We start from the raw sequence: 24,282 nt of genomic DNA, 5'->3' as shown, positions 1-24,282 counted from the left end.
ATCCAGGGAATACCCACCACCAAATTTTTCCTCCCCGCTTTCCCATTCCCTTTATGCAACCCAGATCCCCCACCATCACCCGCCAGGCTGTTAGAGTAAGTGGTCCCCTCTTTGTCTAGCTTACTATCAGTGATCATACATATGTTTGGTCCTGGTGTCCTCCCTTGTTTCTCCCTCTATTTGAGAGGCTAATCTAGATAAATCGAGTTATGTGGTTTTATTGAGGGAAAGAAAGGCAATAGAATGGGGTAAAGATTAAGCAAAAATAAAGAAGTAAATAAATTAAACAAAATATGCTAAAAATGGGCAGAGTCCTTTTAGTGGCTATCAGCCTCAGTTTGAAAGAGGACACGAAAAAGGTAATTGAAACACCATAGCAATACAAAAATAAATGTGAAATTAAATTTTCAGTGAGCCCTACAGCAATAAAGAGAAGCACCACATAATAGTCTCGGTTCTAAATTCAAACCATGTCGGAGTGCAAAAAGAAAGAGAAAGATAAGATAAAATAATATAAAATAAAAAGGAGACATCTAATTCAATATCTATACCAAAATAAAGATGTCAATAAAACAGTCAATCAATAAATATATATGTGGAAAAATTATTATATTGGTTTTTTTTCCTTTTTTTCCCTTTTTTCCCCTGCATAGGCACAGTAATTATTGAGGATATTATAGAGGGAATTCCCTTGGCCTAGGAGATACAGGGTTTCTCCATCCCTGAAGTATACTGTCATGGTATTAACTATAGAATCCTTGCATGATCATTTATTCTCCCCTCAGTGCTTTTGTGGTGTATGGAAGACTTGTGCTTCGTCATGGATGGTAAAATCAGTCCTCTGTATCTAGAGATCTTGGTGACTGTGCAGCTCAAGGAATGGAGCTTATGATGAAGGCTTTCTTTCTGGTTCTAGCAGTTCTGCTTCTTCAGTGTCGTTTTAATTCATCTTTTGTAGTTGGTGTTCTTGGTCATTATGTTGCTCTTAGGATGGAGCCTGGGACAGAATCTTTCATTGTTTCTGGAAGATCTGTTCACTTGCGGTTGTCTCAGTCAGACCTCTGGAATTGGAGATCTTGTTTGTTGAACAGATTGTAGACCAAAAGCTAGGTTAGAGCTTTTTGTTGTTCTTGTTGTTGGTCCCGGGATGTGTACTGTTTAGTCCTGGTTGTAACAACCAGTCATTTATATATAGCAATCTTGTTTTTTGCAAAGATCAAAGGGTGACATGTCTTCTGCTTTTGTCTTATTGGCTGGTGAGGAAGGACAACTTGCTCTTAGATTTAGTTGTTCCCATTTCCTCGTTGTCAGGTTATCAATTTAGAACTGGCATACATTGGCATCAGAGCAGTATTATGAATGCCCTGGAGGGGACTTGGTTCCTGGAGTTGTTGTGGAGAACTCTGTCGTTTCTATGTCTGGGATCCAGGAGTCATGGCTGGACAGTTGGTGCCTATTTCCATGAATTCTAGGTTGGTTCCACATGACATGCATTCAGGGTGGGAGATGTCCCTGTGTTGTAAAAAAGTATAAGTTCTTATCACTAGTGGATAACAGTTGTTTTTACAGGTAAAATTTCCCCCCATTTTTAATATGCCTTTGCAGGAAGAAGTGGTGCTACATTATATTGTGGTGGATTTAGGGGTGAAGAGAGAAGAAAACAGACCCATGACAAAAACTAAATATATATATGCTCAGACATATCTAAAGAAAAAAGAATTTCTTAAAAGAAAAAAAAGGATTAAATAAAAGACATAATTAAAGGAATATAGTGGGGCGGGAGGGATAGCATGGAGGCAAGATGTCTGTCCTTCCTGCAGAAGGACAGTGGCTCACATCCCAGCATCCCACATGGTCCCCCATGCCCACCAGGGGCAACTTCCGAGCATAGAGCCAAGAGCACCCTCCGAGCACTGCCACCTGTGACCCAAAAGAAGCACAAAATAAATAAATAAATAAAAAAAACCAGAACAAAACAAAACAAAAAGAACAAACAAAAAACGAACAAGGGGAAAAACAAAGAAAAGGGGAGAAAGTGATACAGGAGATTACTTTACATTTGGGGAGAAACAGTATAAGAGGCAGTGATTTATGGGTCTACACTTATGATGATAGTATAGGATTCCCCATTGTCTTTTGAGATTTCCTCATGAGGTGTGGGCTCTACGCAGAGAGGTCTTGTGTAGAGTTCTTGCAATGGGAGTGCTTTTGGAGCTAATCCGGTATTAAGGCACAGTTCACAATAAGAAGAGGTGATTAGGAGGGCCACACTGCATGAGTCAGTCGGGGTATTGGTTGTATTTTCTTGCCGGGAATGACGTGTGAGTTTGAGTGGGTGTGTCTTCACTTGGGAACTGAGTATTGCTTCGTTGATGTAGTAGGTTGGTCTTGATGCCTAATGGGTTAAGAACTGAGAGTGAAGAGTTATAATATGGTGGGGGTATTGGGGATTAGATTAAGGGGTGAAGGGATAGTCAGGTTTCTGAGGGGGGAGAGGGGATAGTACATGGGAGGGGTTATATAGGGTATAGGTATGGAATGTTTTTGGTTTAGGTTTGTCTCTTAAGGAGGATTCCTATCTCTGTGTGCTCCTACCCTCATATAAACATATAAAAGTTAGCTTAGGTATATATTAATGTAGAGAGGTGGGAGGGCAAGAGATACACTGAGTACAGAAAGATAGGTAGGTATAGTACTTGTAAGGAAAGGAAACTAATAGAATCAACTTTTGGATATGTATAGGTTTCGTGTCTCGAGTACTAACCATTGTGTTAGTGAGGCCAATCTATATAGGTGTTTACCCTTTGCAATATTGTCTGCAGCACCCTATGTATCAGCTTTCTTTCCTTTCCTATAGAGGAGGTAACCATGTGCTTTTTATTTGACCTGGATTGAATTGATGGTAATAAGGAGAAGAAGGTGGAAGAAGAGGAAGACAAGAAGGGAGAAAAGAGAAAACAAAACATAACAAAACAAACCAACAATTAAACAACAACAACAACAAAAATATGAAGTAATGAGAAGAGTGTAAAAGAGCAAGGGCATGTAAGTTTGCTTGAATGTGTTCGATGCTTAGGCCCTGTAGTAAAAATCTGTAGGTCACAGTTGTTGCTTCGGTGGTCTGGCTGGTCATGCACTTCAGGTCCTAAAAGAAGGCATAATTAAGAGATAAAGGTTATGTTAAAGAGTTATTTCCGGATATTTTCATGATGCAAGCTGAGTATGGTGCCTCGTGTGACTCAACAACGAGGTGCCATCATAGGATGTTCACCCTTTGTATCCAGGAACTCTATGGGAAGAAAACGAGAGGTTATTTTAAATGTGGTAAGGTTAAGGCATTCAACCATAATGTTTTGAAATGTGTCCATTGGAGTCAATAATTTCCCATCATAATCTTTACCTGTATACCTGTATAAGATCCCTAGTAAATTATTATGGGCCTTTTAGTAAAATGATAATTACATACCTGTTCTCTACGGTGCTGTTTCTGCTGTTGCTGATTACTTTATGATATAATGTGTAGTCTGGCTTTGTGTTGTTTCTATTCCCTTTATTTTGGGGTCTACTTCCCAGTATATGGTGATTATTACAGTGTTTGAGGTTTCTATTCTGTTACGCCCTGTTATTTAATCATGGGGTTTTGGTTATATACCTGGTGCCTATTCTAGGTACTTCAGAATAGTGCTATCATTCTGTATTTATCTTTCGTCTTCTGGCTTGCTAAGGTTAACATAATATGTTGTAGGTCCATCCACGTTGCTGCAAAGTCTGTGATCGTATTATTTCTGACTACCATGTAGTATTCCATTGTGTATAGATACCACATCTTAATGATCTACTCATCTGTTGTTGGACATCGAGGTTGGTTCCAAGACTTGGCTCTTATACTGAGTGCTGCGATAAATAGTGGGGTGCACACATACTTTGGGATGAATGTCTTTCCGACTTGGGGGTAGATACTAGGAGAACAATTGCTGAATCAAATGGGAGCTCAATTCTGAGTTCCTTGAGCATTCTCTAGACTGTTCTTCATAGGTGTTGGACTAGGGGGCATTCCCACCAGTAGTGGATGAGAGTGTCTTTCATACCACAACCCCGCCAACAGAGATTATTCCCATTATATTTGATGTGAGCCATCCTCACTGCTGTAAGGTGGTACTTCATTGTTGTCTTGATTTGGATTTCCCTAATTATGAGTAAAGGTGAGCATGTTTTCATGTGTTTCTTGGCCATCCTTCAGTCTTCCTCAGAGAAGTTTTTATTCATTTCATATTCCTATTTTATATGGCTTTATATGGTTTATGGCAGCTCAGTTTTCTGAGTGCTTTGTATATTCTAGATATCAGCCCTTTATCTGACATGTTGAGTGCAAAGATTTTTTTTACAAGTCTTCTTGTGCTAAGTAGGGCTTCTTTTGCCATGCAGAAGCTTTTTAGTTTGATGTAATCCCATTTGTTTATGTTTGATGCTAAAGTTCTTGCCATTGGTGTTCATCCTCAAAAACCTTTTTGATATATAGGTCTTCGAGTGCTCTGCCTTTTATCCTCAATAAACTTTATAGATTTGGGTCTGATTTCAAGGTCTTTGATCCATTTTGAGTTGACTTTTGTATGAGGAGTGAGGTATGGGTCAATTTTCAATTTCTTACATGTGGTTTTCCAGTTGTACTAAAACCATTTGTTGAAGAGACTTTCTTTGTCTCATTTCAAGTTCTTGACTCTTTTGTCAATATTAGTTGACTATATATCTGGGGGTTTATGTCTGGGAATTCAGTTCTGACCCATTGGTCTGAGGTCCTGTCTTTGTTCCAGTACCATGCTGTTTTGATCACTACAGCTTTAGAGTATAGTTGCAGGTTAGGTAAAGTGATGCCACCCAGCTTCTTGTTTTTTAAATAAGTGTTTTGCTATCCTGGGTCTTTTGTGGGTCCAAATAAATTTTGTCATTGATTGCTCTAATTCTTTAAAGTATGATGTCTGAATTTGGATAGGGATTGCATTAAATTTATATAGTAGTTTGGATAGGATAGTCATTTTTACGATGTTGATTTTACCTACCCATGAACATGGGATGTTCTTCCATTTCCTTTGATTCTCTTCAATTTCTTTCTGAAGTGTTTTGAAGTTTTCCTGGTATAGGTCCTTCACTTCCCTTGTAAGGTTGATTCCTAGGTACCCAATATATTTGATACAATTTTAAATGGAATTCAGCTTCATTATTTGTATAGAGAAATGCTACTGTCTTTTGTGTATTGACTTTGTAGCCAGCCAGTTTGCTGTATTGGTTGTTTCTAGGAATTTTACTGTGAACTCTTCAGGGTTTTCAATGTATATCATCATATCGTCTGCAAAAAGAGATAGTTTGAGTTCCTCTTTCCCAACTTGGATTCCTTTGATTCCCTTCTCTTGTCTTATTGCAATTGCTAGGACTTCTAAAATTATATTGAATAAGAGTGGAGGGCCCGGAGAGATAGCACAGTGGTGTTTGCCTTGCAAACAGCTGACCCAGGACCAAAGGTGGTTGGTTCGAATTCCGGTGTCCCATATGATCCCCCGTGCCTGCCAGGAGCTATTTATGAGCAGACAGACAGGAGTCACACCTGAGCAACACCGGGTGTGACCCAAAAACCAAAAAAAAAAAAAAGAGTGGAGAGAGTGGACAGCCTTGTCTAGTTTCTGACCTTAATGAAAATGCTTCTTGATTTTTGCCGTTAAGGATAATGTTGGTATTGGGCTTTTCATAGATAGCTGTAACTATCTTGAGGAAGGTTTCTTCTAACCCTCTTTTACTGAGAGTCTCAACATAAAAGGGTGTTGGATAGTGTCAAATGCCTTCTCTGCATCTATTGATATGATCATGTGGTTTTTGTCTTTCTTGTTGTTGATATGATGTATAATGCTGATTGATTTGCATATGTTGAACCAACCTTGCATTCCTGGGATAAGACCCGCTTGGTCATGGTGTATGATCTTTTTGATGAAGTGCTGGATTCAGTTTGCTAAGATTTTGTTGAGTATCTTTACATCTATGTTCATTAGTGAGATTGGTATGTAGTTTTCTTTCTTGGTGGTGTCTTTGGGAATGAGTGTGATATTAGCCTCATAAAAGGAGTTGGGGTGGATTCCTATTTCTTCGATGATTTGGAAGAGCCTGTGGGAAAGTGGTAGTAAGTCTTCTCGAAATGTTTGATAGAATTCACCCTTAAATCCATCTGGGTCTAGACTTTTATTCTTAGGGAGTTTCTTAATTCGATCTTCAATTTTCTCTGAAGTGATTGGTCTGTTTAGGCTTTCTAGGTCTTTTTTTTTCAGTCTCGGAAGATAATATTTTTCCAGGAATCTGTCGATTTCTACTGGGTTCTCCAGCCTAAATGAGTATAGTTATTCATAATATGATCTCATGATATGTTTTATTTCTTGGGGTTCTGCTGTAATCTCTCCTCTTTCATTTGTGAGTCTACTGATTTGGGTGTTTTCCCTCTTTTTTTGGTGAGTTTTGCCAGTGGTTTGTCTATCTTGTTTATTTTTTTGAAAAATTAACTCCTGGTCTCATTGATTTTTTGTATTGTTTTCTTAGTTTCTATGTAGTTTATTTCTGCTCTGGTTTTTTTTTTATCATTTCTTGCCTTCTGGTTGTGGTTGGATTTCTTTGCTGCTGTTGTTTCAATTCCTTGAGATGATCCTTTAAACAGTTGATTTTGTCATTTTCCTCTTTCTTGATATAGGCCTGCATTGCTATGAGTTTCCCCCTAATTATTGCTTTTGCTGTATGCCACACATTTTGACAGGTTGTCTCTTCCATATTGTCTGTCTCAAGGAAACTTTTTATTTCTTCCTTCAGTTGCTCTTTCATCCAGCTGTTATTGAGCAGCATGTTGTTTAATCTCCAGGTACTAGTTTTTCTCCATTGCTTCTTTTTGCAGCCAATTTTGACTTCTGTTGCACAGTGATCTGATAGGTGTGTTTTAATGATCCTTACACTTGTATTCTTATATAGGTTAGATTTGTATCCTAATACATGGTCTTTTCTGGAGAAGGTTCCATGAGGGCTTGAGAAGAATGTGTATTCGGTTCTCTGAGTTTGGAGGGCTCTATATAAGTTTACTAACCTTAGCTCTTCTAATTTTTCATTTAGGGCTCTTATTTCTTTGCTATTTTTCTGTTTGGTGGATCTGTCCAGTGGTGACTGTGGAGTATTAATGTCTCCTACTATTATCACATTTCCCTTCATGTGTTTCTCCAGGTTAGTGAGCACTGCCTCATATATTTTGCTGACTCTACATTAGGTGCATAAATATTGATCAGGGTTAGTACCTCTTGATCTAGTGTACCCCTGATTAGTATGTAATGACCCTCTTTGTCTCTGATCACTTTCTTGAGGTTGAATGGAATTTGGTCTGATATAAGAAAGGCTGTCCTGCTCTTTTTTGTTTTATATTGGCCTGAAAGATTGATTTCCATCCTTTTATTCTAAGCCTTTGCCTGTCCTGTACTTGTAATCATGTTTCTTGCAAGCATCAGAAGTCCGCTTTATGTTTTCTAATCCAGTTTTCTACTATGTGTCTTTTAATGGGAGAGTTTAGTCCGTTAACATTTAGGGAGATTATCGACAGAGAGGGCTGTTGTGCAGTTCTGTTCTGTAGGGTGGTTGTTGTTACAATCGGGGGTTTGGATTGTGTAGTTTGTCTCTGAGTAGGTCATTTAGAATTGTTTTTTTTTTGCACAAATAATGCAAGACATTGTTTGTTTGAGAATTTTTGTAGGCTACTATCCCATATGAATGAGAGTTTTGTTGGGTATTGTACCCTAGGCTGAAAATTTCTTTCATCCAGTCATTTAAATAATTCATTCCACTGTCTTCTTGCTTGAATTGTTTCAAATGGGAGATCTGGTTTGATTCTTATGTCCCTTCCTTTGTACTTGAGGTTCCTTTTTTCCCTTATTGCTTTAAGAAGTTCATCTTTCTCTCTCTCTTTTTTGCCATTTGGATTATTATATGTCTTGGTGTTTGTTTATTAGGATCTATTTTATTAGGGACTTTTTCACTTCCTGGATTTGCCTGGAGTCTTCTTTCCAAATGGTGCGAAAGTTTTCTGCTATTATTTCACTAACTACTTATTCTTCCCCTTTCCCTGTTACCTCCCCTTCTGGTATACCTACAATTCTTAGATTATTTCTTTTGTCTTTGTTCATTAAGTACTGGACTTTTCCTTCCAGTGCCTTGCCTCTTAATTCCTTGTTGGTTTTCTGGTCATTTTTGGTTTGTAGTTTTCCTTCAAGTACTACTATATGCTTCTTTATCTCTGTGATTCTGCTCATCTGGCTTTTTTACGGTGTCTGTTAATTCCTTTAATTGCTTTTGTATGGAGTCTCTTATATTTTGTATCAGATCTTCTTTAATTTGGCTAATTTGTTCTTCCATGGATTTCTTGTACTCAGAGGCTAGTGATTCTCTCATTCCTGTACCAGGGCTTGCATTTCCTTTCTCATGGCTCCTTTTAAATCTTCATCTCTTGGATCTGTGCGTTTTGGTGGGCTTGGGAACTTAGTAGGAGTTCTCTCTGTATCTCCAGCTGTTAGGGTCCTCCTCAGTTTACCCATGTTTTTATGCATTTATTGGTGTGGCTTGGAGAGCAATACCTTCTGATTTCGGCCTGTTTTTGCTCCCTGTGGTGTGGGGCTGGGTCCCTTCTCTGGATTGCAGCTCTGGGTGGACTGTTGGGTTAGCTGGCTGAGGTTTGTTCTCTAGAGTGCCCTCTAGTGGAATCTCATTAGTTGCTTCCTCCTTTGTTGCCAGCCATTGCAGTACCACACCTGGCCACAATGGTGGAGGGCGCTGTTGAGCCTGGCTCCCGTGTCCTCCTCCCCTACGTGGAAGTCAGCGGAGCTCTGCCCCCTCCAGGTTTCTGCTGGAAGCCCCTTTTTTCTGTAATTCCTATCTCGTCCCAGGGGTGCAGAAACCCGGTGGAGCAGGGGGTGGGGACAGAGGAAGGTCCCCAACTGTCTGCCAGCCCCAGAAGCCTCAGGGATGCAATCGGGGGAGGGGCAGAGGCGTGGGAAGGTCCCCTATCTTCAGCAGGCGCTGGAAGCTTCCGCATTCTTTTTTTTTTAACATAATTTTTATTTTGATCATAGTGGCTTACATATTGTTGACAATAATATTTTAGGTACATATTTACATAAAATCAGGGGGGATACCCATCACCGGTTTGTCTTCCCTACTCCTCCGTTTTTGTCCTACCTTCCATATCCTCTTCCCTCACCCCCAGGGCTGCTAGAATATGTGGTCCCCTCTGTACCTATCCTATTACTTTGTAGTCTTACACCTGTTTGGTCCTGATGCCTCATTTATTTCCCCCTCTAATTGGGGGGCAGGACTAGCTAGTTCAAGTTATGTGGTTTTGTTTGAAGAGGAGAAAAATAATAAACTGGGGTAAAAGTCTAATACGCCGGGAATAAGCAGAATTCTTTTAGAGGCTCTCGCCATCGGTTTGAGAGACGAAGGAGAAAAAGAAGGTGAAACAGTCCACCCCTACGAAATGAAGTGTCAAATATCTATTAAGAGTTCCAACAATAATGCTAAGCACCCCAAAAACAGAACAAAACAAACAAACAAACAAACAAAAAATGTCGTGGTCTTGAGAAAGGCATCATGGCAGAGCCCATGAAGAGGGAAAAGAAGGGGCCTGAGAGATCACATGGAGGCAAGGCGTCTGCCTTTCATGTAGGAGGTCATCGGCTTGAATCTCTGCACCCCACATGGTCCCTCATGCCCGCCAGGGGCAATCTCTGAGCCCGGAGCCAGGCATAATCCCTGAGCACTGCCGGGTGCCACCCAGAAATCTGAAAAGAAGAAAGAAAAAAAAAAGAGAGAAAAAGAGAAAAAAGGGAAAAAAGGAGAAAAAAAGATAAGTGGGGGGCAATAACTTCAATAACCACACTAAAACAAAGAAATCGACCAAAAATAGATAGGTAAATAAAAATAATACTAGTAGTACGTGAAGATAAAACGTAATATATGAAAAATAAACAATGTGTTTTTGTTTTTTTTTTCCCTCCTTCCCAGGCACAGTAAATATTGGGGTCATTCCAAAAGGAATTCACATGGCCTAAGAGATATGGGGTTTCTCCGCCCTTGGAGTATATTGTCATGGGATCAACTATAGACTCTGTTCATGATTCTTTATTCTCCCGGTGGTGCATTTGTGGAGTTTGGGAGGCTTCTGCTCCATCCTGGGTGTTATAGTGAGACCTCTGTATCTAGAGATCTCAGTATCTGCACAGTTACAGGCGTGGGACTTATGATGAAGTCAGTCTTTGTGGTTGTAGAAGTTCTGTTCCCTCCGTGTCACTTCAGTCCATCTTCTGTGGTTGGTGGTCTTGGTCTTGGCACTAGCCCTGGGATGGCACCTAGGATAGAGCCTTTCCTTGCGTTCCCAGAAGCCCCATTTCGTTACAGTTGTCTCTGCCAGACCTTTGGAACTGGGGATCATGGTTGTTGTGCAGATCGTAGCTCAAACCCTAGGCTAGGGCTTTTTTATTGGACCCAAGATATATACAGTCTGGTCATGGTTCTAGCAGCCAGTCCTCTGTAAATCGCGTTTTTGGCTTCTGGACCTACCAGCGGGTGACACATCTTCTGATTTTGTCTTATCGGTGGCTGGTAGGGCAGGATAACCTGCTCTTAAATCAAGTTGTTCCCCTTTTCCTCGGTGTCAGGATATCGTATTAGAACTGGAACTCGTTGGTGTTCCAGCAGTAATAAGGTTGTTCCGGATGGGGTTTGTTACCTGCAGCTGTTGTGAAGGACTGTGCCATTTCTGTGACAGGGATCCAGGGTTCAAGGTTGGATGGATGGGATCTAATCTCCTGAGGTCTAAGTTGATTCCACATGACATATTTTCAAGGTAGGAGTTATCCCTGTATTGTAAACAACTCTGAGTTTCTATCTCTAGTAGATAAAAGCTCTTTTTTTATGTGAAAGCTTTCCCCTTTTTTTTAGTGTGCCTTTGCAGAGAGAAATGGTGCTATGTTATATTGCTGGTGCCTTTGGGGGTGGACAGAGAGGAAAACAAAAACAGGTCACATACCCAAAAACGATTAGAAAAAAATAGGATTGAAAATGTATGTGCTCACATATGTATATGTGGACAAGAAAGTTAAAAAATGAATTAACGGAGTATTTAAAGGACCAAAGAGGTGCAAAAGGCTACCTTACATTTGGGGAAAGGCAGATAAAGAGGAGGTGTAATACAGGTCTTATGTTTATGTTGAGAGTATAGGTTTTCCCGTTGTCTTTTGGGTTTTTCTTGTAGTGTGTGGGTTTCCAGGTACTTTTCCATCACACCCCCTGACCTCCTTCAGGTTGGTGAAAGATTTGCGGCAGGGAGGTCTTGGGAAGAGTTCATGTATTGGGTCTACTTTTGGAGCTAAGTCCGGTTTCAAGTAACAGTCCTCCTTAGGGGGAGATGGTAGGGAGGGCCGCTCAGCATGGATCCGCAGGGGAGTTAGTTGCCTTTTCTTGCAGGAAACGAAGTGTGGGTTTGACTGGGTGTCTCTTCGTTTGGGTACTGGGTACTGGTTCATTGGGGTAGGAGGTCAATCTTGATGCCTAATAGATTAAGGACTGAGGGTGAAGAGTGTTAATACAGTGGGAAGTATGGATGGGAATGAGGGATGAGGGGGTATTTGGATTTCCAAAGGGGGGAAAGGGGAAGGTATATGGTAGGGGTAGGAAGGGAGAAACGAGAAAATACATTGGAAAGGAAGGGAAAAGAGGAAAGAAAAAAAGTAGAGAGAATAGTGGAGAAGAAACGATAAAAAGAGAAAGTAGTGAGAAGAGAACAGAGAATAGCAAGGGAATGTGGGTTTGCTTGAGTGTGTTCGATGAGTATAGTCTGTATTTTAAGTCCGTATGTCACAGGTACTGCTTCGGTGGTCTGACTGGCCACGTGCTTCGATTCCTAAAAGAAGGTATAACCTTGAAAAAAAGTGTATGTTAAAGAGTTTTCTCGGGACCATCTCGTAGTGCCAGCTAGGAATGATATCTCATGTGGTATCCCGAGCTGCCATCTTGGTTTATCCACCCTTTGTATCCAAGGATGTCTGTGGTCAGAAAAGCTGAGAGGTTATTTTAAATATAGTAAGATAAGGCATTAAAACATGATGTTATGGGATGATTCCATTGGAGTCAGTGATTTCCGGTGGTATTCTTTACCTGTGATCCTGATTACGATCTCCAAGGGATTATTGTGGGCCTTTGTCGTAGAAGGCTGATTACATACCTGTTCTCCCTATGCTGTTATTTCTGGTGCTGCTGTTTTCTTTGTGGTATAGTGCGGGCAAGAGTTTGTGTTGTCTCTTTTTTCATGTATTTTGGGCGCTGCACTTGAGTATATGTTGGCTATTACAGTGTTTAGAGTTTCTACCCTATTAAACCCTATTATTTGATTGTTGAGTGTTAGTTGTGTATAACATGTATGATCTGGGTGCTTCAGAATAGTGCTATCATTCTGTGTTTATCTTTGGTCTTCTGACTTACTTCGTTTAACATAACATGGTCTAGATCCATCCATGTTGCTGCAAAGTCTGTGATTGTATCATTTCTGACTGCCATGTAATATTTCATTGTGTATAGATACCACATCTTAATGATCCATTCATCTGTTGTTGGACATCGAGGTTGGTTCCAAGACCTGGCTATTATATTGAGTGCTGCTATAAATAGTGGGGTGCACACGTATTTTGGAATGAATGCTCTTCCAAGTTGGGGGTATATACCTAGGAGAGCAATTGCTGGGTCAAATGGCAACTCAATTCTGAGTTCTTTGAGCACTCTCCAGACTGTTCTCCATAGGTGTTGGACTAGGGGGCATTACAACCAGTAGTGGATGAGAGTTCCTTTCATACTGCATCCCTGCCAACAGAGATTGTCCCCATTATTTTTTATGTGAGCCATCCTTACTGGTGTAAGGTGGTATCTCATTGTTGTCTTGATTTGGATCTCTCTGATGATGAGTGAAGGTGAGCATGTTTTCATGTGTTTGTTGGCCATCCTTCTGTCTTCCTCAGAGAAGTGTCTATTCATTTCCTCTCCCCATTTTTTAATGGCTTTATTTGGTTTTGGGGGGCTCAGCTTTCTGAGTGCTTTGTATATTCTGGATATCAGCCCTTTATCTGATATGTCGAGTGAAAAAAAATTTCCCATTCTGTTAACTGTCCTCTTGCATTAAGTAAGGTTTCTTTCGCCATGCAGAAGCTTTTTAGTTTGATGTAGTCCCATTTGTTTATGTTTGATGCTAAAGTTCTTGCCATTGGTGTTCCATTCTCAAAGATCTTTTTGATATATAGGTCTTCAAGGGTTCTACCTATTTTATTCTCGATAAACTTTATAGATTCGCATCTGATTTCAAGGTCTTTGATCCATTTTGAGTTGACTTTCGTATAAGGAGTGAGGTATGGGACAATTTTCACTTTCATACATGTGATTTTCCAGTTGTACCAACACCATTTGTTGAAGAGGCTTTCTTTATTCCATTTCAAGTTCATGACTCTTTTATCAAATATTAGTTGGCTGTATATCTGGGGGTTTATGTCTGGGAATTCTGACCTGACCCATTGGTCTGAGGTCCTGTCTCTGTTCCAGTACCGTGCTGTTTTGATTACTATGGCTTTATAGTATAGTTTCAAGTTAGGTAAGGAGATGCCACCCAGCTTCTTGTTTTTCAGTATTTGTTTGGCTATCCTGGGTCTTTTGTGGTTCCAGATAAATTTTGTGATGGATTGTTCTATTTCTTTAAAGAATGGTGTTTGAATTTGGATAGGGATTGCATTAAATCTATATAGTAGTTTGGGTAGGATAGTCATTTTAACTATCTTAATTCTACCTATCCATGAGCATGGGATATTCTACCATTTCTTTAGATCCTTTTCAATTTCTTTCTGGAGTGTTTTGAAGTTTCCCTGGTATAGGTCTTTCACTTCCCTTGTGAGGCTGATTCCTAGGTATCTGATATTTTTTGATACTATTTTAAATGGAATTGTATTTATAATCTCTCTCTCCTCGGCTTCGTTGTTTGTATATAGAAACGCAACTGTCTTTTGTGTATTGACTTTGTATCCAGCCACTTTGCTGTATTGGTTGATTATTTCTAGGAGTTTTATTGTGGACTCTTTAGGGTTTTCAATGTATATCATTGTATCATCTGCAAATAGAGATAGTTTGTGTTCCTCTTTCCCAATTTGGATTCCTTTGATTCCCTTCTCTTGTCGGATTGCTATTGCTAGGACTTCTAAGGTTATATTGAATAAGAGTGGAGAGAGTGGACAGCCTTGCCTAGTTCCTGATCTTAGTGGGAATGCTTCTAGTTTCTCACCATTAAGAATAATGTTGGCTGTCGGTTTTTCATAGATAGCTGTAACTATCTTGAGGAAGGATCCTTCTAACCCTATTTTGCTGAGTGTCTTTAACATGAAAGGGTGTTGGATTTTGTCAAACGACTTCTCTGCATCGATTGATATGATCATGTGTTTTTTGTCTTTCTTGTTGTTGATGTGATGTATAATGTTGATTGATTTGCATATGTTGAACCAACCTTGCATTCCTGGTATAAATCCTACTTGGTCATGATGTATGATCTTTTTGATGAAGTGCTGGATTCGGTTTGCTAAGATTTTGTTGAGTATCTTTGCATCTATGTTCATTAGTGAGATTGGTCTGTAGTTTTCTTTTTTGGTGGTGTCTTTGCCATCTTTGGGAATGAGTGTGATATTGGCCTCATAGAACGAATTGGGGAGGATTCCAGTTTTCTCTATGGTTTGGAAGAGCCTATGGAAAAGTGGTAGTAGGTCTTCTCGAAATGTTTGGTAGAATTCACCTGTAAATCCATCTGGGCCTGGACTTTTGTTCTTGGGGAGTTTCTTAATTACATCTTCAATTTCCTCTGAGGTGATTGTTCTATTTAGGCTTTCTATTTCTTCCTTCTCCAGTCTTGGAAGATGGTATTTTTCTAGGAATCTGTCGATTTCTGCTGGGTTCTCTAGCCTAGTTGAGTATAGTTGTTCATAGTATGATCTCATGATATGTCGTATTTCTTGGGGTTCTGTTGTAATCTCTCCCCTTTCATTTGTGATCCTACTGATTTGGGTGTTTTCCCTCTTTTTTTTGGTGAGTTTTGCCAGTGTTTTGTCTATCTTGTTTATTTTTTCAAAAAACCAACTCCTGGTCTCATTGATTTTTTGTATTGTTTTCTTAGTTTCTATGTTGTTTATTTCTGCTCTGGTTTTTATTATTTCTTGCCTTCTGGTCGTGGTTGGGTTTCTCTGCTGCTGCTGTTCCAATTCCTTTAGGTGATCGTTTAAACTGTTGATTTTTTTGTTTTCCTGTTTCTTGACATAGGCCTGTATTGCTATGAGTTTCCCCATAATTACTGCTTTTGCTGTGTCCCACAAATTTTGACAAGTTGTCTCCTCATTGTCATTTGTCTCAAGGAATCTTTTTATTTCTTCCTTGAGTTGTTCTTTGATCCAGTTGTTGTTGAGCAGCATGTTGTTTAATCTCCAGGTATTAGTTTTTCTCCATCGTTTCTTCTTGACATCAATTTTGACCTCTGTTGCATAGTGATCTGAAAGGGTACTTCTAATGATCCTTACCTTTGTGGTCTTATATAGGTTGGCTTTGTATCCTAAGACATGGTCTATTCTGGAGAAGGTTCCATGTGGGTTTGAGAAGAATGTGTATTCTGCTTTCTGGGCATGGAGGGCTCTAAATAGGTCTATTAGCCCTAAGTCTTCTAATTTTTCATTTAGAGCTCTTATTTCTTTGCTATTTTTCTGTTTGGTGGATCTGTCCAGTGGTGATAGTGGAGTATTGAGGTCCCCTACTATTATCACATTTCCCTTCATGTGTTTCTCCAGGTTTGCCAGTAGTTGCCTCACATATTTTGCTGGCTCTATATTAGGTGCATATATATTGACCAGGGTTAGTACTTCTTGATCCAATGTTCCCCTGATCAGTAGGTAGTGACCCTCTTTGTCTTTGATCACTTTCTTGAGATTGAATGCAATTTGATCTGATACCAGAATGGCTGTCCCTGCTCTTTTTTGTTTTCCATTGGCCTGTATAATTACTTTCCATCCCTTTATTCTAAGCCGGTGCTTATCCTGTAGTTGTAGGTGTGTTTCTTGGAGACAGCAGAAGTCTGGTTTATTTTTCCTAACCCAGTTCTCTACTATGTGTCTTTTAATTGGAGAGTTTAGTCCGTTAACATTTAGGGAAATTATTGAGAGAGAGGACTGTTGTGCAGTTGTATTGTGTGGAGTGGTTGATGTTACAATCGAGGGTTTGGATTGTGTAATTCATCTCTGAGTAGGTCATTTAAGATTGGCTTAGTTTGCACAAATAGTTCAAGCTCATTCATGTTTGAGAATGTTTTTAGTCTGCCCTCCCATATGAATGATAGTTTTGCTGGGTATTGGACCCTGGGTTGGAAATTTCTTTCATTCAGTCGTTTAAATATGTCATTCCACTGTCTTCTTGCTTGAATTATTTCAAATGGGAGATCTGGTTTGATTCTTATGTCCTTTTCTTTGTACTTGAGGTTTTTTTCTCCCTTATTGCTTTCAGGAGTTCCTCTTTCTCTTTGTTTTTTGCCATTTAGATTATTATGTGTCTTGATGTGGGTTTATTAGGGTCTATTTTATTAGGGACTCTCTTGACTTCTTCGATTTGTCCTGAATTGTCTTTCCAGAGGGTTGGAAAGTTCTCTGTTATGATCTCCCTGACTACTTGTTCTTCCCCCTTCCCTATTTCTTCCCCTTCTGGTATACCCACAATTCTTAGATTGTTTCTTTTGTCCTTGTTCATTAGATATTGGATTTTTCCTTCCAGTGCTTTGCCTTTTATTTCTTTGTTGGTTTCTTGATCATTTTTTGATTGCAGTTTTCCTTCGAGTTCTTCGATGTGCTTCTCCAACTCTGTGTTTCTGCTCATAAGGCTTGTTACTTTGTCTTTTAAATCCTTCACTTCCTTTTGTATGGAATCTCTCATGTTCTTTGACATTTCTTCTTTAATTTGGATGATTTGTTCATCCATGGCTTTCTTATACTCAGTTTCTAGGGTTTCTTTCAATTCTTTTAGTAATTCTTGCATTTCCTTCCTCATGGCTGCTTTTAGGTCTTCTTCCCATGGATCTGTGCGTTTTGGTGGACTAGGAAACTTGATAGGGTTTGTCATGGTGTCTCCAGTTATTAGGGATCTCTTTGATTTATGCATAATTCTTTGTATTTAATTGTGTGTTTTGGAGTGCTGTGGCTTCTAATTTCGGCCTGCTTTGGTCCCCTTCCTGAAGGTGTTTCTAGAGGGGGCTGTTGGGTGAGCTTGTGGAACCTAGCCCTTTCTCCTCCCCTTTGCTACCTAGAGTTCAGCCTTCCTTTGGTCCCCTGTGGCGTGAAGATGGGTCACTTTCCTGAGGGTGGTTCTAGAGGGGGTTGTTGGGTGAGCTTGTTGAACCTAGCTCTTTCTTCTCCCCTTTCCTACTTAGAGGTCAGCCTTGTCACTTTTCTGCTCCTTATTTCAGCCAGTGGTGCAGTTCCGCTCCTAGCCACAATGATTGCTGGCGCTGTTGAGCCTAGCTCTCTGTCCTCCCTCCTCTGGGTGTTTATGGAGCTCTACCCCCTCCAAGCCTCAGCCAGTTGGCTCTCCACTCGGGCTAGGGGTCCCTGGGTCTGTGACAGGCAGCCACGTGGGAGCAAGACACTCACCCGGCCTTTCCCCGCTGGGTTTGGGTTGCCTGAGTCTGCGGGGCAGCCGCTTGGGAGCTAGACACTCACCCGGCCGTTCCCGCTGGGTTTGGGTTCCCTGAGTCTGCGGGGCGGCCGCTTGGGAGTGAGACACTCACCCGGCAATTCCCGCTGGGTTTGGGGTCCCTGGGTCTGCGGGCGGCCACGTGGGAGCTAGACACTCACCCGGCCTTTCCCCGCTGGGTTTGGGTTGCCTGAGTTTGCAGGGCAGCCGCTTGGGAGCTAGACACTCACCCGGCCGTTCCCGCTGGGTTGGGTTCCCTGAATCTGCAGGGCGGCCGCTTGGGAGTGAGACACTCACCCGGCAATTCCCGCTGGGTTTGGGTTCCCTGAGTCTGCGGGTTGGCCGCTTGGGAGCGAGACACTCAGCCAGCAATTCCCGCTGGGTTTGGGTTCCCTGAGTCTGCGGGGTGGCCGCTTGGGAGCGAGACACTCACCCGGCCTTTCCCCTCTGGGTTTGGGTTCCCTGAGTTTGCGGGTCAGCCGCTTGGGAGCTAGACACTCACCTGGCCATTCCCGCTGGGTTCGGGGTCCCTGGGTCTGCGGGCGGCCACGTGGGAGCTAGACACTCACCCGGCCGTTCCCCGCTGGGTTTGGGTTGCCTGAGTCTGCGGGGCAGCCACTTGGGAGCTAGACACTCACCCGGCCGTTCCCCGCTGGGTTTGGGTTGCCTGAGTCTGCGGGGCAGCCACTTGGGAGCTAGACACTCACCCGGCTGTTCCCGCTGGGTTTGGGTTGCCTGAGTCTGCGGGGCAGCCGCTTGGGAGCTAGACACTCACCCGGCCGTTCCCCGCTGGGTTTGGGTTCCCTGAGTCTGTGGGGCGGCCGCTTGGGAGCTAGACACTCACCCGGCCGTTCCCGCTGGGTTTGGGTTGCCTGAGTCTGCGGGGCAGCCGCTTGGGAGCTAGACACTCACCTGGCCGTTCCTGCTGGGTTTGGGTTCCCTGAGTCTGCGGGGCGGCCGCTTGGGAGTGAGACACTCACCCGGCAATTCCCGCTGGGTTTTTGCTTCTGCATTCTTTATCTCTATCTTTATCTTTATTATGATGATGCCTTTGACTGTTGCTTCTTCATAGGGGTTTTCTTCTGGCCCTCTGGAACCCTTAAGATTCTTATGTTATTTCTGTTTTAATTTATCCCAAAAGTCTGGGGGTTTTTTTGTTCACTTATTTTGAGGATATTTTCCATCTTCTACTCATTTATTTTAAGATTCGTTTGCAATTTCTTCTACTGAATAAAGGTGTTATTCAACTTATTTTCTAACTCACTTAATCAGTCCTCAGCAGCTGTTAATCTGCTGATGAGGCTTTCTAGTGAACTTTTTTTTCACCTTTCAAGTTTTTCAGTCTTATTATATCTGTTTGAAGTCTCTCATTTCTACTCTCCTGTCCTATTGGGTCTTATGGGATGTCTGTTTCATGGCTTCTTTGAGACTTGAACAGCCTTAACATTTCCTCTCTGAAGTCCTGATCAGAGAGGTTACATAGGTGGCTTATGTTGAGAGTGTCTTCTGAAAAGCATCTTCAGTCACATGATGTGCCAGAGTTCTGCATTATTTTTATATTATAACTTTTGTAGGATGGTGGTGTTTGATTAACATTGTGGTGGAACTCCTTGACTACAAAAATTGTGCAGCATTAAGGTGAAGCATTCCAAAAAGCTCTTGTTAGTGTAAGTACTTCCTACAGTCTGTAGCTGAAACTGCTGCTGGTCAACAGCCCATTTAATTCTTCCAGTCACAATGGTGTTATTTTTCTTTCAGCATTGTCTCTTTCTATTTTGTGACAAACTCTGCTTTGCCTGAGAAGGGTAATTTTCACCCCAGATCAGTAGGCTCCTCTGATACATAATAACCATTTCTAGCACAGATGAGTGCACCCTGGTGAAAGCACAGCCATGGAGTGAAGTGAAGGGCCATACATTTCTTCAAGTCAGTGAGTTCCACAACAACAAATAAAAAATACCACCATCATGAAATAGATTTCCTGAACCCATTCTTGTACATTTTCACTGTATAGATTATTTCCCGTTTCAACATTTGCTTCCAGACCCACATCTCACCAGATCCTCGTTTTGGAGTTTGGGGCTCTGATTATTAATGGAGCCCATGCTCGAATCTAAAACTGCAACAGGGAATCAAACAGTGACTCTGCTGCTAACTGGTAAGATGTTAATTTTGTTGCTTTTACACCGATCTGGGATTTTCAGTTTACAACTCTTTGGTTCAAGGTGATGTTATTTGCGTGGGATTTGATTGAAGGACCCTGACTTCTTCTCATGCTAATTGCATTAGTGATGAATTTCTTGTTTCTTTTCATTTTATATGAATCATGAGAATCAATATTCAGGCTGAATTCTCTAACCTTACATTAAAATTTGCTGATGTATTGGCTGATTATTCTAGCCTTGCTTTAAAAGTTTCTGAAGTGGGCCCAGAGAGATAGCACAGCGGTGTTTGCCCTGCAAGCAGCCGATCCAAGACCAAAGGTGGTTGGTTCGAATCCCGGTGTCCCATATCGTCCCCCGTGCCTGCCAGGAGCTATTTCTGAGCAGACAGCCAGGAGTAACCCCTGAGCACCTCTGGGTGTGGCCCAAAAACAAAACAAAACAAAAAGTTTCTGAAGTGCTTTGTAATAGTATTAAAAGACCTAGAAGCTAAATATAGAAAAGGCATTTCTGGTGATGACCTACTTAGTGAAACCCAAAGCTCTGAAATTGGTGTTCTGCAGCTCTCTACTGGCCCTAGTCCAGTAGACCAGTTTCTCTTGGGGTATTAACTTACAAAGTGAATCAAATGATCTATAAATGACCCAATCAGAAGTCGGTTCTGAAGGATTCTCACCTTCCCAACCTCTACCTCAGCATTTTAAAGAGTGTGGAATAAATCTGCAAACCCCAAATGAATAGTTCTTAGTAAAATTAGTAATAACAGTGTCAGAAACAAATTCTTCCCATCAGAAAATAATCAAATTTAAAATATGCGGTTTTGAATATGGATTACCTTGGTTGATTTAAGAAAGCGTGCTCAGAGTAGGGTCCTCTTTCTTCATTTTGTGTATTCAACAAAGTGCTGGACCCTACAGGACTTTAACATTGTAGCAAAGACCTGTTTGAATGCTTCTCAATATTTACAATGGAGGATGTGTTTTGAGGAAAATTCTAAGAGTAAAATTAATAGTCTAGATCTCTCTGGAAGGAGAGTTTTAGGAGTCACATTATCTTATGAAATGCTGATAGGTGGAGGGCAGTACACAGAAGTAAATGGGAAAGCAAGACTACCCCATGTTGTTTTAAAGTTGTTAAGGAACTTGCATTGGATGGCTTGGGAACATTTTTAATCAGATACTGAGTTCAAGGGATTATTCAGGGAGCTATGGAGTTATATGCATATGCAGAATTTGCAGAAAACTTAACAAAGTCAATTAAAAGTTTAGAAATACAGAAATTCAAAATCTCTTGATTAAATTTTAACCTTTGACAATGCCAATTAATATTGTCAGACTATCTTGGACCCAATTAGGGAGAGAGAATATGTCATGGGATTTCTGCTTGCTTATAGAAATGCTAGGACTTACAAATATTCTTTTCCACCTCCCACTATAGCACCTCTAACAACATACAACGTTCAGAGACAAACCACAGAAAATTAGATCAATGGTTTTCACCCAAGGAAACCACCTGGTCCTTGCCAGGTGGTGTGGCAAAAGATTTCATTGGGCAAGTGACTATTATCTAGTAACTAATTGTCTCCCTAGCAACCAAAGGAGGCATCCAAAGCCTGTCTCATAAGTTCGGGTTATATGCTTTAAGTGGGGGCAAATGAGGCATTTACAAAAACAATGCAGGTCGCAATCTCTTTTTGTACTTACTCAATAACCCACCCACTCGGGACTAAGACTTAATCAACCTGTCTTGGGAAACTGGGTCAGGAGCCATTCCCTGCCCCCTCAAAATCAGTATTTCAGCTTTCCAGCCCAGACCAAGAGTATTCCACAATTTAAGCTAATGAAAGCTTGCCACTTCAGGAAGGTGTGGTTTAGATATTTCCTGCCTGGAGGATTTTACTATCATTCAAGCTCAATGCCCTCATAAGATTAGTTCTGGCATAACAGCGTAACTCATTCCAGGGACTGTGGTGATGATTTTTAGAAAGAAGCAGTTTACCACTCAAAGGATTAGTAATTCACTGGGGGATTATAGATTCTGACCATGTAGTGAAAATTATAGTTCTTGTTTCAGTGTCCATAGTCTAGACCTTTTAAAGAGGCCAAAATATAGGTCAAATTTTATTGCTTTCTTATGCTATGCCTGGAAAACAGAATGCATTGAGGAAGGAGGTGTCAGAGTAAAAAATCCAGAGCACTAGGTAAAGTATGTAGAACCAGAAAATCAACAGGGCCTTCTGCATGCAAGGCAAATGCCCTACCTCCATGCTATCTTTCTTGTCCCTTTTTATCATTTTTAAACCTATCTATCATCCATCTATCTATTTTTTCACTTGTTTGAGTTCTGCTTGAAACAAAATTCTAGAAGACAAAGTCTAGTATGGGATAAATACTCAGGTCAAAACTAGGACACAGAAATTGTATAGTCTGTCATTATTATCCCTACATGCACCAGCAATATAATATGGTACTGTTCTCTTTTGCATAGGCATACTAAAAAAGGGAAATCTTATGTATAGAAACAATTTCTTATCTACTAGGGATAAGAACTCATACATTTTATAATATAGGGCTGCCTCGCACCCTGAACATTTGTCATGGGGACTTGACTTAGGCTCCATGTGATTGGACAAGTACCTTCCTCGAACCCCAGACCCCAACTGTAGAACCAACACAGTTCCCTGCAAAGGCACCATGTATCAAACACCCTCCAGGGAGTGCCTAATACCACCCTGGCACCAACTTGCGCCAGGTTGATAAACATCCTGAAAACTAGAAAACAGCAACAACTATATCTAAGAGTAGGTTGCCCTATCTCATCACAAAATGGCAAAATGAAATTAAAAGGCACTAAGTCCTTGATATGTGCAAATAGCAAGATCACTAATTACAGAAGACTGACTTTGACAATCTCAACTGAGCAGAAATTTTCCTGGGTCCAATAAGAAAGACATAAGCTTCAGCCTAGGATTTGAACAAAAACCAAGATCTCTAATTTCAGAGGTCTGACTTTGACTATAATGACTGAACAGAACTTCTGGAACCATAAGGAAAGGATATCTTAGGCTTTTTCCTAAAATCAGTGCAAAAGCCAAGATCATTAAATGTAGAAAATGGACTACAACAACTGTGATAGAGCAGAACTTCTAGAACCATAAAGACTCTATCCTAAACTTCGTCCTGCTACTGGTATAAATACCAAGATCTCTAATTACAGAGGATTGATTTTATCAGTCACAACTGAATAGAATGTTTATTGGCGCTATAAAAAGACTTTGGGGTTTGATAATGAGCATATCTGGAGCTTGTAGTTGTTCCCCTGACAGTATGTGTCAAGGGTGGAGAAACCCTGTATCTCTTAGGCCAAGGGAATTCACTTTCAAATTTACCCAATAATTACTGTGTTTATAAAAAAAAAAGCACAAAACTGACCAAACCAGCCCTCCTCCCCACTCTCCTTTTTGTGTTGCTGTTTACTAGCTGTCTATTGTGGCTATTGGTATTTAGTCATTGCTTCTTCTTCTCATTTTTCTCTTTCTCCTCCTTCTCCTCCTCTTCTTTCTTCTTCTTCCTTCTTCTTCTTCTTCTTTCTTCTTCTTCTTCTTCTTCCTTCTTCTTCTTCTTCTTCTTCTTCTTCTTCTTCTTCTTCTTCTTCTTCTTCTTCTTCTTCTTCTTCTTCTTCTTCTTCTTCTTCTTTCTTCTTCTTCTTCTTCTTCTTCTTCTTCTTCTTCTTCTTCTTCTTCTTCTTTCTTCTTCTTCTTCTTCATTTTCTCTCCCCCATTTTTCTTCTTTTAAATTGATATTGATAACTCCTAGATAAATTTCTCCTAGCTTTTTTCCAAACAGAACCACAGAACTTGAATTATTTTGTTCTGCCTCATAAATTAAGAGAAAATGTAAAAGTTGATCGTACCAGAAGCAAATAGTCATATGAACAATGAGTTAAAATAATAAATGATCAGCCTAAACACCAAACCCAATGTCAATGACAACAGAACCAAGATTTACAACAAGTTTTACACAAAGAGGATTGGTTACACTAGCAGTCCAGGGAAAGGGGGGAAATATGGGATGCATGCTGGGGCAAAGGGGGGGGTGTCAACACTGGTGGTAGGAAATTGCCCTAATTCACTGTCACTATGTACCTTAAACATAACTGTGAAAGACTTGTAATTCATATGTGTCTCAATAAAAATTATTTAAAAAATAATAGTATATTGATATTTACAATTTTAAAATGGTTTTACATTCACAGTTGTTTTTTTGAGAGAGCTAGAGTGAGTTATTCCTGCGTAAACAGATGCCACTGTGTGTGTATG

At 40.7% G+C, this 24,282-nt stretch overlaps 1 protein-coding gene across 1 annotated transcript in view; it reads left to right on the top strand.

Moving 5' to 3' along the window:
• Positions 1–11,045, top strand: part of LOC126013250 (arylacetamide deacetylase-like) — a 124,813-nt gene extending 113,768 nt beyond the window's left edge. Inside the window, exon 6 of the mRNA XM_049776270.1 lies at positions 11,019–11,045. The gene's annotated coding sequence lies outside the window, so the exon portion shown is untranslated. The remainder of the gene's footprint in view (positions 1–11,018) is intronic.
• Positions 11,046–24,282: the final 13,237 nt, after the last annotated feature.

Source organism: Suncus etruscus, chromosome 7 (genome assembly GCF_024139225.1).
Source record: "Suncus etruscus isolate mSunEtr1 chromosome 7, mSunEtr1.pri.cur, whole genome shotgun sequence".
In the NCBI taxonomy this organism is placed as follows: Eukaryota; Metazoa; Chordata; class Mammalia; order Eulipotyphla; family Soricidae; genus Suncus; species Suncus etruscus.
Note: the sequence above shows the minus strand (reverse complement) of the source record. Positions and strands in the feature narration are given on the sequence as shown.